General features: G+C 44.0%; 1 protein-coding gene across 5 annotated transcripts in view; it reads left to right on the plus strand.

Moving 5' to 3' along the window:
* Positions 1–3,519: 3,519 nt before the first annotated feature.
* Positions 3,520–20,637, plus strand: part of BOD1 (biorientation of chromosomes in cell division 1) — a 63,905-nt gene continuing 46,787 nt past the window's right edge. For 2 of the 5 annotated variants that reach the window (XM_089678682.1, XM_089678684.1), the window contains exons 1-2: positions 3,520–3,621; positions 13,173–13,302. The gene's annotated coding sequence lies outside the window, so the exon portion shown is untranslated. The remainder of the gene's footprint in view (positions 3,622–13,172; positions 13,303–20,637) is intronic. The other 3 variants (XM_089678683.1, XM_089678687.1, XM_089678685.1) reach the window with 3 other exon arrangements.

Below are 20,637 nucleotides of genomic sequence, written 5' to 3' on the forward strand. Positions count from 1 at the left end.
ATGTATTTTGGGGTGTAATTTTTGGTATGTACATGCTATGTGTTAGAAATCTTATAAATGTACAACTTTGTGTAAAAATAATACATTTTCATTTTCTTTCCACATTTTCCAAAAACTTGTGCAAAAAAATTACGTTCAAAAGACTCATTATGCCAAGTAGAATATACACCGTATTCCAAATTATTATGCAAATTCTATTTAAATGTCACAAAGATTAAATATTTAGTTTTTCAGTTTACCTCATGGATGGCATTGTGTGTCAGGGCTCTTCTGATCACTGAAAACAATCTCGGACACCTGTGATATTTAGATTGGCCGGTGAGCCCACTTTAAGGAAAAACTACTAAAGGAGGGTGTTCCACATTATTAAGCAGAGCACCATTTTCAAGCAATATGGGGAAGAAAAAGGATCTTTCTGCTGCCGAAGAGTGAAATAGTTCAATGCCTTGGACGAGGTATGAAAACATTAGATATTTCACGCAAACTTAAGCGTGATCATCGCACTATTAAGAGATTTGTGGCTGATTCAGAGCACAGACGGGTTAGTGCAGATAAAGGCACATTGAGGAAGATTTCTGCCAGATCCATGCATCGGATCAAGAGAGCAGCTGCTAAAATACCTTTACATAGCAGCAAACAGATATTTGAAGCTGCTGGTGCCTCTGGAGTCCCACGGACATCAAGGTGTAGAGTCCTCCAGAGTCTTGCAACTGTGCATAAACCTTCTACTTGGCCACCAATAACCAATGCTCACAAGCAGAAACAGCTGCAGAAAAATACATGAAGACTCATTTTCACACAGTCCTGTTCACTGATGAGTGCCGTGCAACCCTTGATGGATGGAGTAGTGGATGGTTGGTGGACGGCCACCCCGTTCCAACAAGGCTGTGACGTCAGCAAGGCGGTGGTGGAGTCGTTTTGGGCCAGAATCATGGGAACAGAGCTGGTCAGCCCCTTTAGGGGCCCCGAAGGTGTAAAGATGACCTCTGCAAAGTATGTGGAGTTTATGACTGACCACTTTCTTCCCTGGTACAGAAGGAAGAACTATGCTTTCCGTAATAAAATCATCTTCATGCATGACAATGCACCATCTCATGCTGCAAAGAATACCTCTGCATCAATGGCTGTTATGGGGATAAAAGGAGAGAAAGTCATGGCGTGGCCTCCATCCTCCCCTGACCTCAATCCTATTGAGAACCTTTGGAGCATCCTCAAGCAAAAGATCTATGAGGGTGGGAGGCAGTTTACATCCAAACAGCAGCTCTGGGTGACTATTCTGACATCTTGCAAACAAATTCAAGCAGAAACTGTCCAAAAACTCACAAGTTCAATGGATGCAAGACTTGTGAAGCTGCTATCAAATAAGGGGTCCTATGTTACAATGTAACATGACCTGTTAAAAGTTTGATTGAAATAGCTTTTGATTTTAGTAAATATGCTGCAAACACAACAAATGACAATTTTCAGTTCTTTACAACCCATAAAGTGTTTTGAAACTTACTGTGCGGAATAATTTGGAACAGTGCATTGGAAGTGTTTTATGTTTAAAAAAAATCCTGTTATCATTAGGTTTGTTCAATAAAATTTGAATTGTACTCTTAATAGTTGATAACATGAGAATTATGCTGTTATTTACATCAATTATTTAGGTAAATGAGAAAAATATAATTTGCATAATAATTTGGAACACGGTGTACATTGGCTGTTTGCTTTAAAAAAAATGGGGTCATTTGTGGGTAATTCCATCGTCCTGGTGCTCCAGGGCCTTCAAAATTGTAATAGGTAGTCAGGAAATGAGATGTGTAATTTATGCCTCCAGAACGGCTGTAGGTGCTCCTTGGATGTTGGGCCTCTGTATGTGGCCAGGCTGTGGAAAAGTCTTACTCATGTGGTATCCCCAAACTTAGAGGAGCAGCAGAATGTATTTTGGGGTGTAATGTTTAGTATGTACATGGTATATTTTAGAAATATCTTATAAATGGACAACTTTGTGTAAAAAAAATAAATTTTCATTTTCTTTCCACATTTTTGCATAAAATTTCCGCACAGCATCATAATCTCACCCCGTTCACAAGAAGCATATCGGGTGTGTATTTTAAGATGACACTCCGAAATCAGTTTGCAAAACACGCTGCGATGTGCAGAATCAGATCACATAAATGTGAACACCCATGCGATCTGATTCTGGTATGGACTTAAAAAGGGTTCTGCACTTTTTTGGTGCGGATGCAATGCGATTTGAGCCATACAAAATTGCACCGCACAGAAATTGCATGTGATTTGCACTGGAATGCGGTGCGGTAGTACCGCAGTGCATCACTGTGAACACGGGCTGACCCTTTCCAAAAAATGTACCAGGTGAAAACGTGCAGATGAACATGTCCCAAAGGAAATCATATAAATGGACTTGACTGCGTTTCTGCAAAACGTAACAAAAACCGCTTAGGTGTGAACGTAGGGTAAATAAGGGCGATCGCACGGCTCTGCCGCGGGTGCTGACCGCACGGCTCACCCTGGGTGTTGATCGCACGGCTCTCCTTAGGTGCTGATCGCACGGCTCTCCCGCGGGTGCTGATCGCACGGCTCTCCCTAGGTGGTGATCGCACGGCTCTCCCTAGGTGGTGATCGCACGGCTCACCCTAGGTGGTGATCGCACGGCTGTCGCGGGTGGTGATCGCACGGCTCTCCCTGGGTGCTGATCGCACGGCTCTCCCTGGACGCTGATCGCACGGCTCTCCCTGGACGCTGATCGCACGGCTCTCCCTGGACGCTGATCGCACGGCTCTCCCTGGACGCTGATCGCACGGCTCTCCCTGGACGCTGATCGCACGGCTCTCCCTGGACGCTGATCGCACGGCTCTCCCTGGACGCTGATCGCACGGCTCTCCCTTGGTGGTGATCGCACGGCTCACCCTAGGTGGTGATCGCACGGCTCTCCCTAGGTGGTGATCGCACGGCTCTCCCTAGGTGGTGATCGCACGGCTCTCCCTTGGTGCTGATCGCACTGCTGTCGCGGGTGGTGATCGCACGGCTCTCCCTGGGTGCTGATCGCACGGCTCTCCCTGGGTGCTGATCGCACGGCTCTCCCTGGGTGCTGATCGCACGGCTCTCCCTGGGTGCTGATCGCACGGCTCTCCCTGGGTGCTGATCGCACGGCTCTCCCTGGGTGCTGATCGCACGGCTCTCCCTAGGTGGTGATCGCACGGCTCTCCCTAGGTGGTGATCGCACGGCTCTCCCTAGGTGGTGATCGCACGGCTCTCCCTAGGTGGTGATCGCACTGCTGTCGCGGGTGGTGATCCCACATCTCTCCCTGGGTGGTGGTCGCACGGCTCTGCCGCGGATGCTGATCGCTTGCACACTGCTTCCTATTAGCGGAGCACACACCATGCAGCAACACTGACTCACAGGGACAAACAACGCTTCCCTGGGAGCTCCATATACGGGTAGGTACAGACGAGGACGACCATGAACCTTCCCTGGGATCTCCGTATACAGTCAGTCTGCCCTCCTCCATTGTTGCTAAGAGCACGGCGAAGGGGAGGAGACTGGTGGCGGCCCCGCCCTCCGCACATGGCAATCTCCTGCAGGCAGGGAGAGAGGAGGAAGACGGTGTGTGTCAGGTAATCCCGGGGTCAGAGGTCAAAGGACTGTGTCTGAGGGACTGAGAGGCAACCGGGGTCAGTTTAGAGGGCTGTTTGCGGCCTTTACCGGCCTCCCCCGCTCTGTAGAGGGGACGGTGTGCGGTACGGTGCAGGCCTGTGTGTATACAAAGGATGGACGGACAATACAGGAAGAGTCTACACAGGGGGGAGGGGCAGGACAGGGAGAGGAGCTCATCCTGGGGGGGGAGGGCAGCCTTGGGGGGATAAAGGGAAACTCCACTTCCTGATGGAAGAGCTGGACTTCTTATCTGCTGACTTCCTGAGATGGGGAGGAGGGAGAGGCAATGGGTAGATGGAAACCCAAAGGATGACATTTCCATGGATAAGGACCAATATATGTTATTATTGTTATATATACACTATATTGCTGAAAGTATTGGGACCCCCCTCCATATCATTGCATTCAGGTGTTCCAATCCCCTCTATGGCCACAGGTGTATATAATCAAGCCCCTAGGCATGCAGACTGCTTCTACAAACATTGAAAGAATGGGTCGCTCTCAGGAGCTCAGTGAATTCATGCATGGTACCGTTATAGGTTGCCACCTGTGCAATAAGTCCATCTGTGAAATTTCCTTGCTACTAAATATTCCACAGTCAACTGTTAGTGGTATTATAACAAAGTGGAAGCAACTGGGAACAACAGCAACTCAGCCACAAAGTGGTAGTCCACATAAAATGACAGAGCGGGGTCAGCATATGATGAAGCACACAGTGCACAGAAGTCACCAACTGTCTGCAGAGTCAATAGCTAAAGACTTCCAAACTTCATGTGGCCATCAGATTAGCACAACAACAGTGCATAGAGAGCTTCATAGAATGGATTTTCATGGTTGAGCAGCTGCATCCAAGCCTTACATCACCAAGTGCAATGCAAAGTGTCGGATGCAGTGGTGTAAAGCACGCCGCCACTGGACTCTAGAGCAGTGGAGACATGTTCTCTGGAGTGACCAATCACACTTCTCTGTCTGGCAATGCGATGGATGTCTCTGGGTTTGGCAGTTACCAGGAGAATGGTACTTGCCTGACTGCATTGTGCCAAGTGTAAAGTTTGGTGGAGGGGGGATTATGGTGTGGGGTCGTCTTTCAGAGGTTGGGCTTGGCAAATGTGCTTCTGGAAGAATGGTCAAACATTCCCATAGACACACTCCTAAACCTTGTGGGCGGCCTTCCCAGAAGAGTTGAAGCTGTTATAGCTGCAAAAGGTGGGCCAACTCAATATTGAACCCTATGGAGTAAGACTGGGATGCCATTAATGTTGCTTTGCGTGTAAAGGCAGGCGTCCCAATACTATAGGCAATATAGTGTATATAAAATCTGGTTTAATTTTTTTCCATCCTTTGTTGTATCACAGTGTGGCTGATCTCATGCAGCCTCTTTGCAGCCACTCTGTTCATACTAGCCCTCAGTGGAATACTCATCTCAGCACATCACACTGCTTCCTTTTTTTTTTTTCTTCTAAAGCCCAACACTGGCAAATAAAAAGTTAACCCTTGCTGTAGGGCTGTGCCTTCACTGCAAGGGTTAATTGCTCATTTATATGTAGGGCAGGGGTGGGCAACCTGTGGCTCTCCAACTGGTGCAGGACTACAAGTTCCATCATGCCTCTGCAAGTCATAGTTGTAACTCAGTTTTGCAATGTCTCATGAGACCTGTAGAGTGATGCTTGTAACTTCTGGTCTTTGCAATGCCTCATGGGAAATGTAGTTCCACAACAGCTGGAAAGCCACAGGTTGCCCACCCCTGATCTAGGAAGATATACTTAACCAATCATTTCTCCCTGAAGCTTCTTCTCCCCCACACTTCAGCAGTCTAGGTTCTTGACATCATCAAGACCAAGGCAAGGTCCATAGTCCTGCATTGGATCTGATGTATTCCACTGACTGTAAAAGTAATCCAGTAGCTGTATAGTCACTCAAATCACTTTTACATTGTACAGAATAACTGGCAGAACAAAATGATATAGCTGCAGCGATGACTGAGACATCACCCTTTCCATCCAAGGGTACAGCAGGCAGGAAGTGGTTGAGGAAGTGATCTGTTGGGTTTTGATTGCTGTCTCTGTCACCAGGGAGATGTTTCCTCTAACATCCAGTGTGGTCACTGGGACAGAACGTAGACTTGGCCTTAGACCAGTAGAATTTCCTTCTGAGCACCACAAACCAAAAATGCTGTTTTAATTCTTTTTTAATGTTCAAAGCAAACTCTCCCATCCACCCACGTCTCCATGATTTATTTTGCTGAGAAATCATGTTGGAAAAACACCCCCTAGCATTTCTGTCAGTGGTCATTTGGAGTAAGGGCAGATGATTCATGTAGCATTTACTTCTTGGAATCCCTCTGTCCTTGGCTCAGGCATGCAGACAGGAGGATGTGCTTAGGTGAGAAATCCCCTCTGAAGATTCCTGGGATGTATGACATCTTTAGGCTATGCCTGGAAACTAGGAAGTAACTGAAGAAATGTAAAAAAAAAAACACTTAAAGGATAAGTTCACCTTTCATAACATGTTACAAGCATATTCAGGGTGTACCAGGTTATAAATAGAGCGGCCCCCGCTCCCCCACTTTGACAGCTAGCGGGGGATCTTCTCCTCCCTCTAGCTGTCACAATGTAAAATAAAAAATATGCGTCCACATCACTCATTCACAGAGTGAAAAACTACAAGTCACGACAGCCTTAGCGGCTGTAGGCTTGTAGTTCTCAATGAACTTCCTGTCAGTATATCTGCTTGCCCGTACAGCAACCAACTGCTGCAAAAGTGACTTCAGAGCTCAATCTCAGTCTTCACGGGAATGAGATTGAGCTCCGCAGTCACTTTTGCATCAGTTGTTTTCCTTTTCCGGGTCACAATCCTGCGCAATGTCCTTTTTGTCTCTTTCGGTCTGTTGACCATGCCGACTGCGCTTAATCTTAATCCACCTGTTAGCTAGGTGTCTCATCACAAAGCAGAAGCAAAAGTATGTCACATCACTTCAGCTTTCAACGTGAAACATGTCACTTTCACATCTGCAACTCATGTAGTGTTTCCATTTTTTTGTCTAACCCTTGAACTTTCCTATTTATTTACTAAGGCTAGCGGCAAAATTATTAAAATTGTTCAGTGTTGACTGAGAGGGTGAAGTTCCACTTTCATTTTAACAAAAAAGTATAAAAATCACTCATCTAATCATACGATGGTGCGTTCATGGACTTGACTAATTTTGAACAACTTTTCGATAGCGTATTATATCAATGTCTCGATTTTCATAGAATGAATGCTTTACTTGTAGATTACCTTTACTTACTATGTGTAAAGTAGAATTCCTGCCTGAAAATGACTATATTTAAAAATGTTCCCTTGCCTGTCCTGCTACAACGCTGCCTAACCTTTTAAAACACAGATGTGCACTTCCTTATTTTCAGCTCGCTTTGGTCTGGGCATGTGATCCGCAGCACTGTCTACCCTGTGTCAATTTTTGGCTGCTGCAGGGGAGAGGAGGGAGCACTGACAATTGCGGGGACATGGGACCCATAGGTGACATCACACCTTTCAGAATCCACAGCTGTTCTCAAGTGCTTCTTTCTTTCCCCTGCAGCAGCTGCTGATCACTGACACAGGGGAGCCAGTGTTGTGCACCATGTGACTGCATAGGTAGCAGGAGGGTGGAGGGGACATTTTTAAACACAGTGTTAAAATTATTCTAAAGGTTCATTTTTAGTTTTTGTTTTTGTAAACACACATGTCTATACTTACCTACTGTGTGCAGTGGTTTTGCACGGAGCAGTCTGAATCCTCCTCTTCTCGGGTCCCCCGCAGGCTCTCCTGGACCCTTCCTCCTGTCGGGTGCCCCCACCGCAAGTAGCTTGTTATGGGGGCACCTGCTGCTCCATGTGTCCATTCACACACGGAGCAGCAGTTTGGCCTTGCCTCCTCTGTCCTCATTGGCTGACTGTCTGTGATTGACAGCAACGGGAGCCAATGGCTCCCGCTTGCTGTCTCAGCCAATGAGGATGCAGAGACAAGGCTGTCACTCACATCACTGGATCGTGATGAGGCTCAGGTAAGTATTGAGGGGCTGAGGGCACTGCTGCACGCAGCATGTTTTTTACCTTGATGCATAGAATGCATCAAGGTAAAAAACCTTCAGCCTTTACAACCACTGTAAGCAGGAATTCCATTTTAACTAGCATGAGCATAAGACAAGTTATGATTTTTCTTGGCTGGAAGTGAATTCTATGATTAGAAATTTGTTTAGATTCAACAAACATTTCCATCCTTGTCCTTCGATTTATTTATTTTTTTTTTGTTTCGCTTGCTCTGGTTAAAACTGATTGCTGAATTGTCTTCTTAAGCTTTTAGATAGTTGAATGAACATTCTGAAAAACAGTATCTTTCAAAAAAGTGATTGTAAAGGTTGATGTTGTTTTTTTTCTTTTTTGCTTTGATTCCATCTCTGCATTAATGTAAAAGATCTTTTATGTGCAGCTCCCCACCTTAAATACTTGCCTGAGCAGTGCTGTTCTCTCTCTCTCCCCCCCCTCCCTGGACTTGGTGACAGTAGTGGGAGCCATTGGCTTCTGCTGCTGTTAATTAAATCCAGTGACCAGGGCTTGGGTGGTGGCACTGAGCTGCACTGCATGTGTCATGGATGCAGTGTGGATTGGGATCGAGCATGCACGAGTGCCCCCATAGCAAGCTGTGGGGGGCACGCAGAAGGCAGGAAGAGCCAGGAGCGCCAGCAGGAGATCACAAAAGAGGAGGGTTAGGACTGCTTTGGGCAAAACCATTATACAGGGCAAGTAAGCATATCATGTTTGCTTTTATTTTTTTTTTTTTTTTTTTTTTTAAGTGCACTTTTATAATCACTTTAAGGTAAACTGAAATACAGACATCAGTCCAGGCACTTTTTTGGAGGATAGAAATGAGTTAGAATCTCAGAATGTTATTGCTCTGTTTGTCTTTGTTGTGAAGATTTCACTTCCTATGTGGCTATCCAGGGAGTACTTATTGAAAACCAGATGATCTATCCCTTCCCTGCCCCAGAGGATTATGATTAAGAAGAGGTAGGGTAGCCGTGGATAATGATCTCCCTTTAGGCAATATACAGGTAGATATCAGTCAGTACTCAATTTGTCCTAGCTGTAGAACCACAGTACTTGTGTAGTTTAGGTGTGCATAGATGGGGCCCCTTCATCAGCCAGGAAAAGTCTCTGTGCGGTAACAATGGCCCCTGAGCTCTGGAGGTCCTTATTATCCCCACTAAGGGCACAAACACATACTAATTATCACCATTGATGGAAAATCTTAGCTAGATAAAGGAGATTAACGTTGGGACGACCATATGGATGAATTATTAGGTGCAATGTGTTCATTTAATAAGTGCAAATGCAAAATGTTAACGTTTGAGCCAAATATACTTGGGGTGTATGATTAAAGCAAACCTGTCTCAAACCTCGGTGTTTTATCCTAGCTTGACCAAAAAATTGAATGTGCCCCCCCAGTCACAGCATAGTTCCAGTAAGCAGAGGCTGTGGGTTCGGTTAAGTCATCGCAGACCACCAATGCTGCTTATTGCTTTTACTGATACCAACAGTATGGGGTTAATTATACTCCCACTGACACCAATGATGGGGCTTAATATATGCCACTGACACTGGAGCTTACTTTACTCCCACTGACACCAATGATGGGGCTTATTATATGCCACTGACACTGGAGCTTACTTTACTCCCACTGACACCAATGATGGGGCTTATTATATGCCACTGACACTGGAGCTTACTTTACTCCCACTGACACCAATGATGGGGCTTATTATATGCCACTGACACTGGAGCTTACTTTACTCCCACTGACACCAATGATGGGGCTTATTATATGCCACTGACACTGGAGCTTACTTTACTCCCACTGACACCAATGATGGGACTTATTATATGTCACTGACACTGGAGCTTACTTTACTCCCACTGACACCAATGATGGGGCTTATTATATGCCACTGACACTGGAGGTTACTTTACTCCTCTAACACCAATGATGGGGCTTATTATATGTCACTGACACTGGAGCTTACTTTACTCCTGCTGACACCAATGATGGGGCTTATTATATGCCACTGACACTGGAGCTTGCTTTACTCCTGCTAACACCAGTGATGGGGCTTATTTTTACCTCCAGCGCCACCAAGGATATGGAATTTTTTTTACCCCACTGATATCACAAAGGATCTTATTGTTCTCCTGCTGACATCACAACGGGCCTTGTTTTCACTCCTATTAACACCAGTGATATGGAGTTTATTCTGCTCCTACTTTCTCTTGGTGTACCCACAGGCCTTATCTTGTTTTAAACATAGCAAAGCATAGGGTGAAAGTTGTGACACTAAAAGCCATATGCTCTGAAGCTACACCCATTTTTTGTTTACACTTGTGTGTCCTTCAGGTGGAATGCTTGGCATGCCACATTTTTCTTCTTGGACCCTTTAAAGAGAAATTTCATCCACCCTCTGAGTTAAGACATACCTGTCCATCGTTGGGATTCGCTGCCACAGGGTGGGTCCCCTACTGCCTTCTTTCCTTCAGAGCCCACTGTGTCTCCTCCTCAACTCCCCACTCCATGACCAGGTCTGTCCCTTTTCCTGCAGACTCCTGGGATATGTGATGGAGATATTTCAGGAGGCTACAGCATCTGGGACACGTCATATCTCATCCAGGTGAAAGTGGCAGTGGGAGAAAAAAGTATTTTTAGTATTGTGGAAGGGGACGACGTGCAGAGAAGAAAAGTTGAATTCTGGAGTAAAGGTCCACTTTATGGTCCCCTTTATTTTTTCCAAATGTTGGCAATTTTGTTTAGGCAACTTAACCCCTTCCTGCCTGGCTCCAGTGTTCCTTTAGGGCCCCTTTCACACGGGGGGGGGGGGGTACTGATTTTCTCAGTAGTGGACTTGTCCGCTGATTCCCTGCTGGTCAGAGCAGGCGGATGACAGGTCCATGTCCGCTCAGTTTTTGCAGAATGGACAGATGGAGCAGTGGATATACACGGACCAACTGTTTGTTTACACCTGACTGTCATCCGTCTAGACGGAGGGGGACAGATCCCCATTTTTCTTCTTCCTTTTTTTTTTTTTTTTTTTTTTTTTTTTAATAGGCAGATGGGTTTGGAAGTAGGTGGTGATCACCCGTGTGAAAGGGGCATAACAGGGTCTTAGTGCTTGAAGGAGCAGGAGGGACTGGACGATCACCGACCATTGCGATTGGCTATTACAGTGGTCAAATGATTGGGAGCTGTTCCTGATCAATAGAAGGGACCAAGAGCTGTCTTTAAAAGCTTGTTCACGGTGCAGGGAGCGTGCAGTGAGCATCCTCTCAACACAGAAAGCTCTGACACCCATGGACGCATATGTTCGGCAAGTGAGTGTTAAAACCCACCTTCTTTGCTGCTGCACATATGTTTTATGTGGGTGACGAGGTTAAGCTGTATGCAGATTAGCCAGCCCCCTCTGGCCATGTTGCCCATATTTAGGTCCAAATAGAGACACTTACATTTCCATCCGACCACCGGGTTATTAAAGGGTGAGCTCTTGGGAAAGCAGTAAAACTGCTGATGAGCTACCTGTTTTTGCTGCTCCCCCTGGACCACAAATATAAATGAACCCTTAGATGCTAAAAGAGTGCGACCAACCTTACCTTTTCCAGGTTAAGTCTGTATTTTTACAGTGCCTTGAAAAAGTTTTCATACCCCTTGAAATTTTCCACATTTTGTCATGTTACAACCAAAAACATAAATGTATGTTATTGGGATTTTATGTGATGGATCAACACAAAGTGGCACATAATTGTGAAGTGGAAGGGAAATGATAAATGGTTTTCAACATTTTTTACAACTAAATATCTGAAAAGTGGCATGCTTTTATATTCAGCCCCCTTTACTCTGTTACCCCTAACTAAAATCTGGTGGAACCGATTGCCTTCAGATGTCACCTAATTAGTAAATGGAGTCCACCTGTGTGTGATTTAATCTCAGTATAAATCCAGCTGTTCTGTGAAGCCCTCAGAGGTTTGTTAGAGAACATTAGTGAACAAACAGCATCATGAAGGCCAAGGAATACACCAGACAGGTTAGGGCTAAAGTTATGAAGACATTTAAAGCAGGGTTAGGTTATAAAAAAAAAAAATCCCAAACTTTGAACATCTCATAGAGCACTGTTCAATCCATCATCTGAAAATGGAAAGCGTATGGCATAACTGCAAACATACCAAAACATGGCCGTCCACCAACTGACAGGCCGGGCAAGGAGAGCATTAATCAGAGAAGCATCCAAGCGACTCATAGTAACTCTGGAGGAGCTGGAGAGATCTACAGCTCAGGAGGGAGAATCTGTCCACAGGACAACTATTAGTCGTCCAAATCTGGCCTTTATGGAAGAATGCCAAGAAGAAAGCCATTGTTGAAAGAAAGACATATAAGTCCCATTTCCAGTTTCCGATAAGCCATGTGGGGGACACAGCAAACGTGGAAGAAGGTGCTCTGGTCGGATGAGACCAAATTTTTACTTTGTGGCCTAAAAGCAAAATGCTATATGTGGCGGAAAGCTAACACTGCACATCACCCTGAACACATCATCCCCACTGTGAAACATGGTGGTGGCAGCATCATGTTGTGGGGATGCTTTTCTTCACCAGGGACAGGAAACTGGTCAGATTTGATAAGAAGATGGATGGAGCCAAATAAAACCGAAGAAAACCTGTTAATCTGCAAAAGACTTGAGGCTGGGGTGGAGGTTCACCTTCCAGCAGGACAACGACCTGAAACATACAGCCAGAGCTACAATGGAATGGTTTAGATCAAAGCATATTCTTGTGTTAGAATGGCCCAGTCAAAGTCCAGACCTAAATTCAATTGAGAATCTGTTGCTAGACTTGAAAATTTCTGTTCACAGACACTCTCCACCCAATCTGACAGAGCTTGAACTATTTTGCAAAGAAGAATGGGCAAATATTTCACTCTCTAGATGTGCAAAGCTGGTAGAGACATCCCCAAAGAGACTTGGAGCTGTAATTGCAGTGAAAGGTGGTTCTACAAAGTATTGACTCCGGGGGGCTGAATACAAATGTACCCCACACTTTTCACAGATTTATTTGTAAAAAATGTTGAAAACCATTTATCATTTTCCTTCCACTTCACATTTATGTGCCACTTTGTGTTGGTCTATCACACAAAATCCCAATAAAATACATTTATGGTTTTTGGTTGAAACATGACAAAATGTGGAAAATTTCGAGGGGTATGAATACTTTTTCAAGGCACTGTATATATTGTCAGTTGCCTGTAACTTTGGATCTTCTGATTGGTTTGCTGTAAAAAATTTTTCCTGACGGTAACAGGATGGTTTGTGACAAGTTTCCTTTTATCTGACTTTTCCTGTGCACAGTAAATCTGTTATGGATACAGGTTGGGCTGTAATGAGGATTGATTGTACACGTCCCCAAGGGTAATCTGAACTGCCTTTTTCTTCTGTTGACACCAGGCAGAGCAAGACGCATCTGTCCTGCTGGGGGCTGAGCTGTTGCTTTGACTACCGGGAACTCTGATAGAAAAGTGGAATGTCTCCTGACCTGCCAGTCCTTGTCACTGCTGGACGCTGTCCCTGGTGATAGGTAAGAGCTTGCTTTATTTCTTTTGTATACTGTTGGTAGTCCTCAAGATAAAAAGCACCAGTGAGTCATTTCTTGCCTTGTATTTACTGTGCCATTTATTCATGTATGTATTCATTTAATTGCTCAACTAGATGCTAACTTTGTGTTTATTTTCTGTACTTCTCTTTCTTTGCTTTGTATCCATTGAATCCTAATAACATGAATCTGTGAGCTATGGCAAGCTTATCTTTCTACCTTTTTCTTCTTTTTTTTTTTTTCCATTGAACCCCTTGGGGGAAGACTTCTGGTGGTCCCACAGGGAACAATTTTATATACAGTCAATTGATTTACAGTCCCGGAATCAAATACAGTCAGCAGACCAAAAAGACCATTTGATGCACCATACACGTAGCAATCCTATCAATCTGTCTTCTCTCCTACAATTGGATTTGCCAGCCTCATTGATCAGAACATTTTCTTTGCTTAACATCGATTAACACTGTGTCTCTCAATAATTCATATTCTGTCAGATAGTTACGTGTATGGCCATCATTAGATGTCGATGTTCAGGCTGAATCAGAATTTTACTGTTTGTTTCAATTATCAAGGGATTTTCTGTAGTTTTGTGTGTTTTTGAAAAGTCACTTGTTTGCCATTACAATACCTAAAGGGAACTTGAGAGGACAGATGTATGGATGCTGTCATTGATCAGTTGTAGGTAAAGTTTCAAGCTCCAGGGCTGCTGTCTTGGTCCAAGCTTTACTACCTGTGGAGTTACTGACCTTGAACACGTTTTCAGGCAATTACATTTGATCCCCCATCCTGGATGCTTAAGGCTAGGTTGCAGCTCTGTTTTTTTGCAGTAAAACCCATTCATTTCAGTTGTAATTCCACTCTTTCCAAATGCGACTATTTCTTTGTGATGCAGTGAAGTGTATTTTTAAAATGCTGCATTTTTGGGCATTCCTGCATTTTAAAGCTCAGCTATAGGAAAAGGGCTAAATACGAGTTTGGAAATCATGTGATTTGTTTTGCATGCCAAAAGATTTGTATCTTTTTCCAACCATTGTTGAGATGTACAAAGCCCTGACCTGACTATTCTGTATTGTAGTCTGTAATTGGACAGCAAATGAGAAGAAGCCGGCTAATGAGCTCTTCCTTCTGCTCTTTTATTATATTATTATACAGGATTTATATAGCACCAACAGTTTGCTCAGCGCTTTACAATATAACGGGAGACAATACAGCAACAATACAGTTCAATACAAGAGGGTTAGGAGTGCCTGATCCTGGGAGCTTACAATCTAAGAGGGAGGAGCTAGTGGTTAAAAAGGTAATAACTGTGGGGGATGGACTGGTAGGAGGAACAGAAGATTCCATTATTAGCTGATGGCAGGATGGGCTTCCCTGAAGAGAGAGGTTTTCAGAGATCGCCTAAAAGTGAGCAGAGTAGGCGATAGTCTAATAAATTGAGGTAGAGAGTTCCAGAGGATGGGGGACACTCTGGAGAAGTCCCAGAGACGAGCATGGGAGGAGGAGACAAGGGAGCTAGAGGGTTCAATACAAGAGGGAGCTTATCTAGATATCTATATAGCAATCTATCAGAATATTCCTTGTAAGCACATGCACTGCAGCACACCTGATTGGCTCCTAGATACCCCCCCCCCCCCAGTCTAAGTGCTATTGTGTAGGTAATTATAAGAGGCTGACACTAAGTTAAATCCAGTTACTTACATTAGTTACTTTTAAATATGTGATATGTGAATACGTTATCCCATTCCTTGCTTGTTTTTGCTTTTTTTTTTTTTTATATAATTACATATTTAAAGTTGAACTTTAGGCAAAACCTTGTTTTTTCATTTTGGATAGAGTAAGAGAGAGTTATAACCCCTGTCATTTTTTACCCTCATTTCCTGTCCCCTAGCCAAAACAGGAAGTGAGAGAAAATCCCTGCAAATTAATGGAATTCTTTAGGGACCCCCAGATTTCCGAAACTAGTGTCCCCATTAGACAATTTCACCTCTATTACTCTTCTGAGGACAACCCAAAATTTGGGATTTTCTTTTGCTTTCAGTGGTAATGGCTAACAGGACAAATGGAAAGGGTGAATCTCCCTAAAGGGGCACAGACTGCAATAACAGCTGAAAGGTGTTCTAATCCCTCTCCACTCTATCCAAAACCAAAAATATCGTTTTTCCTTTATTCACACTTTAAGCAGGACCCTTGGATGATAAATATACAAAATACATGCTTTTATGGCGTTTTTTTACACATCTGCACAATGGAAAATCCCTACTCAGTATTCTTCTTGCAACTGCAGCTTCTTTTAAGCATGGTTGTATCCCATATTGCACAGAGCAGCAATGTTGAAATGATGTTTGCATTGATGTGTTTCACCTCAGTACATAACATCTTGTATACTGCATATTTAGTTTATTTTATTTGCCATGTAATTACTTTTTAAGTCTGCTTTCACACTGATCCTTTTTTTTCTGCTTTTGTGTTTAAAAAAAAAAAAAAAAAAAAGGAAAAACGTGTGACCATGTGAACTCTTCACACTGATGTGTTTGTGGGTCTGGTCCATTTAATATCCTGCCTGCTGCATTTTTGGTATGGTAAAAAAAACTGTACCAAGAACGCACCTCCCCATTGAAATCAATGAAATACGCATCAAAAACTCACCTGCATTGCGTTTTTTTTTAGTCAAATGTCCTGAAAATACACACTATAAAAACTGCAAAATATGTAAAGTGTGAAAGTTGCCTAATGTTAAAGCTGACCCCCAGGTATGGAATTTGTAGCATGAGAAAAGAAAACACCAGCGCTCAAGTCTGTGAGCATCCCAGGACCACAGTGACAATCACTTGCTGAGATTCAGCCCTCTAAAGATCGGGGAATCTTGATAATACTGGAAGAAAGCAAAGAACGGACGCATTCTCCTTGTGCATTACCGTGCTAAAAAGGAATTTATTTAAAAATGACGTATATACTCACAAACCAAGGTTCATCAAACAAGCTAGGAACCAATGTGACGGTCCGAGCAAGCGATAGTCTGGCAACAGGGTAAACTAACGCGTTTCGGGAGACGTACTCCCTTCTTCATAGAATTTGTATCATACTTCCATTGGTCCAGTTTGGACCAATATAAATATCAATATGCCATATCTGTGGGATCCTTGTGGAAATTGGAAATCACTATAGTAGTCTCCAGTATGGTAATCATCACTGTCTTTTGTGTCTCGGAAGAAAGCCCCTCTGCATAGTGAACACGGAGTCGCTTGCTCTGCACTAGCGCCGTTCATTAAAAAAATGCAGCAGTGCTTGCATTTTTTAATGAACACAAAATGTTTTCGTATTGGAGATTGTGACATCACCCACCCGACTTCTCCACCTTGTCCAATCAGAGAATACCCTGCATTCATTGAGAAAAATGCAAGGCATTCTCTGGCTGCTTTGCTGAATGGGTGACCCCCCTGTGTGGTTCCTATGCAGAAGGGCAGCTGCTCAGCACAGGACCGGAAGACAGCAGTGCTCACTGTAGCAGTGGAGACTACCACAGTGATTTCCAGCTTCCACGGGGATCCCACAGACATGCCACATACATACCTATTTTGGCCCATGCTGGATCAATGTAACTTTCCATAAGATCCATATTTGGAGTTTAGCTTTAAACACACTGCTTCTAATTGTCATCTAGTGCCTTGAGAGTTTTGCTTTGTATCTGGCTACAGTGAATGAATAGAACTATGGTTAAGATATTTTAATTTTCCCTTAGCAGAGTTCCCCGTTTTTCTTGGGTCTGGGTCCTCTAAAACACCTGCAGGGGCCAACTACACTTTGTAGGAGTCTCATATGTGCCATTTGGGAATAGAGTTGTATATGTTTTGCAAAAAATGCAGTATAAAATTTATGGAGTGGTTACATGTTTAATCTCATCTCAAATTAGCTTACATTTTATTTCTTCATTTATTATATAAAATAAGTCGGGCATTAGCATCAGCTGTGTAAGCCATGTGAGGCCTTGATGGACACACTGCTATTTGTTATATATTTTATATGCATGCAGTGCTGATGTCACCTGTAGCCACAGCATTAGTTTAGTGGGTTATGTATTTTTACCTTTTGTAAAGCCTCTTAGCTGATCTACTGCTGTAAAATCCTTGACATTCTGCTCTCTATAGATAGAATCACACTGATCTCTTATGAAGTAAGACTGCATCATGTAGCAGTCTAAACATATTGGTGAGGAAATGGAAGTTGGTTGTATGAGACATTTCTAGGTTCCAGTAGGATGAGCAGCCACATAAATGACACAGATTTTTATATAAACATTATACTTATCCTGCAGTTGCATCCATAATGCATTTTTCTTTTAGCTTTGATGAAGCTAGAATAGGAGGCAGCTTGCACTAGACCAGTCTTTATAAGGCAGGGTTCCTCGAGAGTAGACCTGGGTAAATTATGGCCCCAGGGCCACATCTGACCCTTTGGTTGTCCCTGTCCATATGTCGATGCCTCTACTGTCAGCACGCCTCTCTTAGCCTGTCGGCTTCCTCACTGTGGAAGATGACCGGTTCAGAGAGGCTTTCTGACAGATGTTCAAGCCTGAAAAGCTGATTGGTACAATGGGAAGGCTCGGTTCTTGTAATATTATTATTATTATTATTATTATTATTATTATTATGGATTTATATAGCACCAACAGTTTGCTCAGCGCTTTACAATTTTAAAGGGAGACAATACAGCAACGATGCAGTTCAATAGAAGAGCTTACAATCTAAGAGGGGAGGGGCTGGTGGTTCAAAAGGTAACAACTGTGGTGGATGAACTGATAGGAGAAATAGAAAATTTGGTTATTGGCTGAAGGCAGGATAGGCTTCCCTGAAGAGATAGGTTTTCAGAGATCGCCTAAAAGTGGGCAGAATAGGCGATAGTTGGCTAGATTGGGGTAGAGAGTTCCAGAGGGTGGGGGAGGCTCTGGAGAAGTCTTGGAGACGAGTATTGGAGGAGGAGACGAGGGAGCTAGAGAGCAGGAGGTCATTGGAGGAGAGGAGATGACGGTTTGGGTGATATTTGGAGACAAGATTTGTGATGTCATTTGGGGCAGAGTTATAAAGATCATTATAATTTATTGTTAATGTACTGAATTTTATTCATTGGGCAATGGGAAGCCAGTGGAGGGATTGGCAGAGAGGGATGGCAGATATGGAATGGTTAATAAGGTGGATGAGCCTGGCAGCAGCATTCATGATAGACTAAAGAGGGGATAGCCTGCGATTAAGTAGGCCAATGAGGGGGGAGTTAGAATAGGTGAGAGATAGCAAGGGAGTGAATAAGTTGCTTAGTGGTTTCCGTGGTAAACCCCTTGGCGCCGGCACCTCCCGGCCCTTTAAGGGTTCCAGAAGCCAGGGGGCGGGGTTTTAGGGTCATGTGACGGCCATGATTCGCTGTCACGACAGTCACATGATCGGGAAAGGTCCTGATCGAAAGAGGAGATCGGGACCTTTCCGTGAGTACCGAACGTGTGTGCTGGGAGTGCACAGGGTGTGCGCTCTCAGCACATTTTTTTTTTTTTTTTAATAGAACGCAAATGTGCGGCCGCTCGGCATCTAGTCCCAGACACCAGGAGGGCGCACATTTGCCTTCATCCTGCGCCAAGAGGTTAAAAATGGGTGTATCTTGGAGATTTTACGGAGGTGAGGTCTATAAGATTTGGACAGTGATTGGACTTGGTGAAAGGACAGATAGGAATCCAGGATTACACCTAGTACCCTGGCATGAGGGGAGGGACTGATGGTTGTATTACTGATCTTGATGGAAAACTCAGGGGAGGGGGCACAGGCTGGAGGGAATATTATGAGCTCAGTTTTAGAAAGATTGAGTTTAACGAAATGCAGCGACATCCATGCTGATATGTCTTACTTAGTAGGTTAGTAACGCGAGAGGAGACTGAAGGGGTGAGGGGAGGAGTAGAAAAATAGATTTGTGTGACATCAGCATAGAGATGGTACTTGAAGCCATCGGAGTTTATCAAGTGACCAAGGGAGGAGGTGTAGATGGAGAAGAGAAGGGATCCAAAGACAGACCCTTGGGGATCCCTACAGAAAGAGGAAGTGGAGAGGAGGAGACAGTTATAGGTAACGCTGAAGCAATGCTGCAATAGGTAGGAGGAGAACCAAGAGAGAGCAGAGTCTCAGAGGCCAAGAGAGTGGAGTTTTTTGAAGAGGAGGGGATGGTCAACAGTATCAAAAGCTGCAGAGAGGTCAAGTAGTAAGAGTATGGAGTAGTGGCCATTGGTTTTAGCAGTTAGTAAATCATTAGTGAGTTTTAGTAGGGCAGTTTCAGTGGAGAGTAGTGAGCCAAAACCGACTGTAAAAGGGTCAAAAAGGTTTTTGTCAATGAGGTAGGAGCTCAGGTGATTGTAGACTAGGCGTTCTAAGAGTTTAGAGGTAAATGGGAGCAGGGAGGTGGGTCTTAAGTTGTTCAGGTTGGTGGGGTCCAGTGAGGGCTCTTAAGTATAGGAGTGATCTGTGCATGCTTTAGTGGGGAGGGGAAAGTGCCAGTAGAGAGGGAGAGATTGAAGATGTGAATGAGGGAGCATAGGAAAAAGAAGAGGGTGACCATAGTAGTTGTGAGGGAACAGGATCCAGGGAGCAGGTGGTGAGACGGACTTCTGAGAAAACTTGAGTGACTCTTCGGTAGTAGTAAGTGTGACGATCGCGGCGTCAGACCCCAGCCCTTCTCACCAAACTCGTGACCGAAGGAGTAGCCAATCTAAAACCGCGCCGTCACGTGCGTAACAATGCCACGCCCAGCTGCACCCTGCACACAGATTTTCCAGCTAATGGACCACAACCTGTGTACCTGCAGCCTAAGAGCGATTGTTACTGCGTTAGGTTAATTACGCAATTAACCCTTCACACTGCCACCACCTCCTTTTTGTACAAAGAAAGAGGAAACTCAACAATATCAGCAATAACACTATGATGGTTGAATAATCGTCTGTATACCACTGTCACCGCAGACAGGTTATACAGAGGTTTAAAACACACACACAGTAGCGCTTTTTAGAGGCAGGGATTCTTAGTTTGCATTAAAGAGCTTTAGAAACAGTTCAACACTTTCAGAAAGTAAGATTTATTACTAAAATGTCAAAAGGGTGCAATAAAAATATTTACAGAAAATGATGTAGCCTATATATATATATATATATATATATATATATATATATATAACACAGCAAAGAGATAACAGGAATTTAGATAAGGTACTTGCCAAAAGCCTTGGGGTAAGCAGTTTTCACGTTCAAAGCAAAAGGGCCGTCTCCCAGAGTTGGTTCCGATGTTACAAGGGAGA

This window comes from Staurois parvus, unplaced genomic scaffold (genome assembly GCF_062004578.1).
Source record: "Staurois parvus isolate SC_StPar_1 unplaced genomic scaffold, SC_StPar_1.0 ptg000209l, whole genome shotgun sequence".
NCBI lineage: Eukaryota > Metazoa > Chordata > Amphibia > Anura > Ranidae > Staurois > Staurois parvus.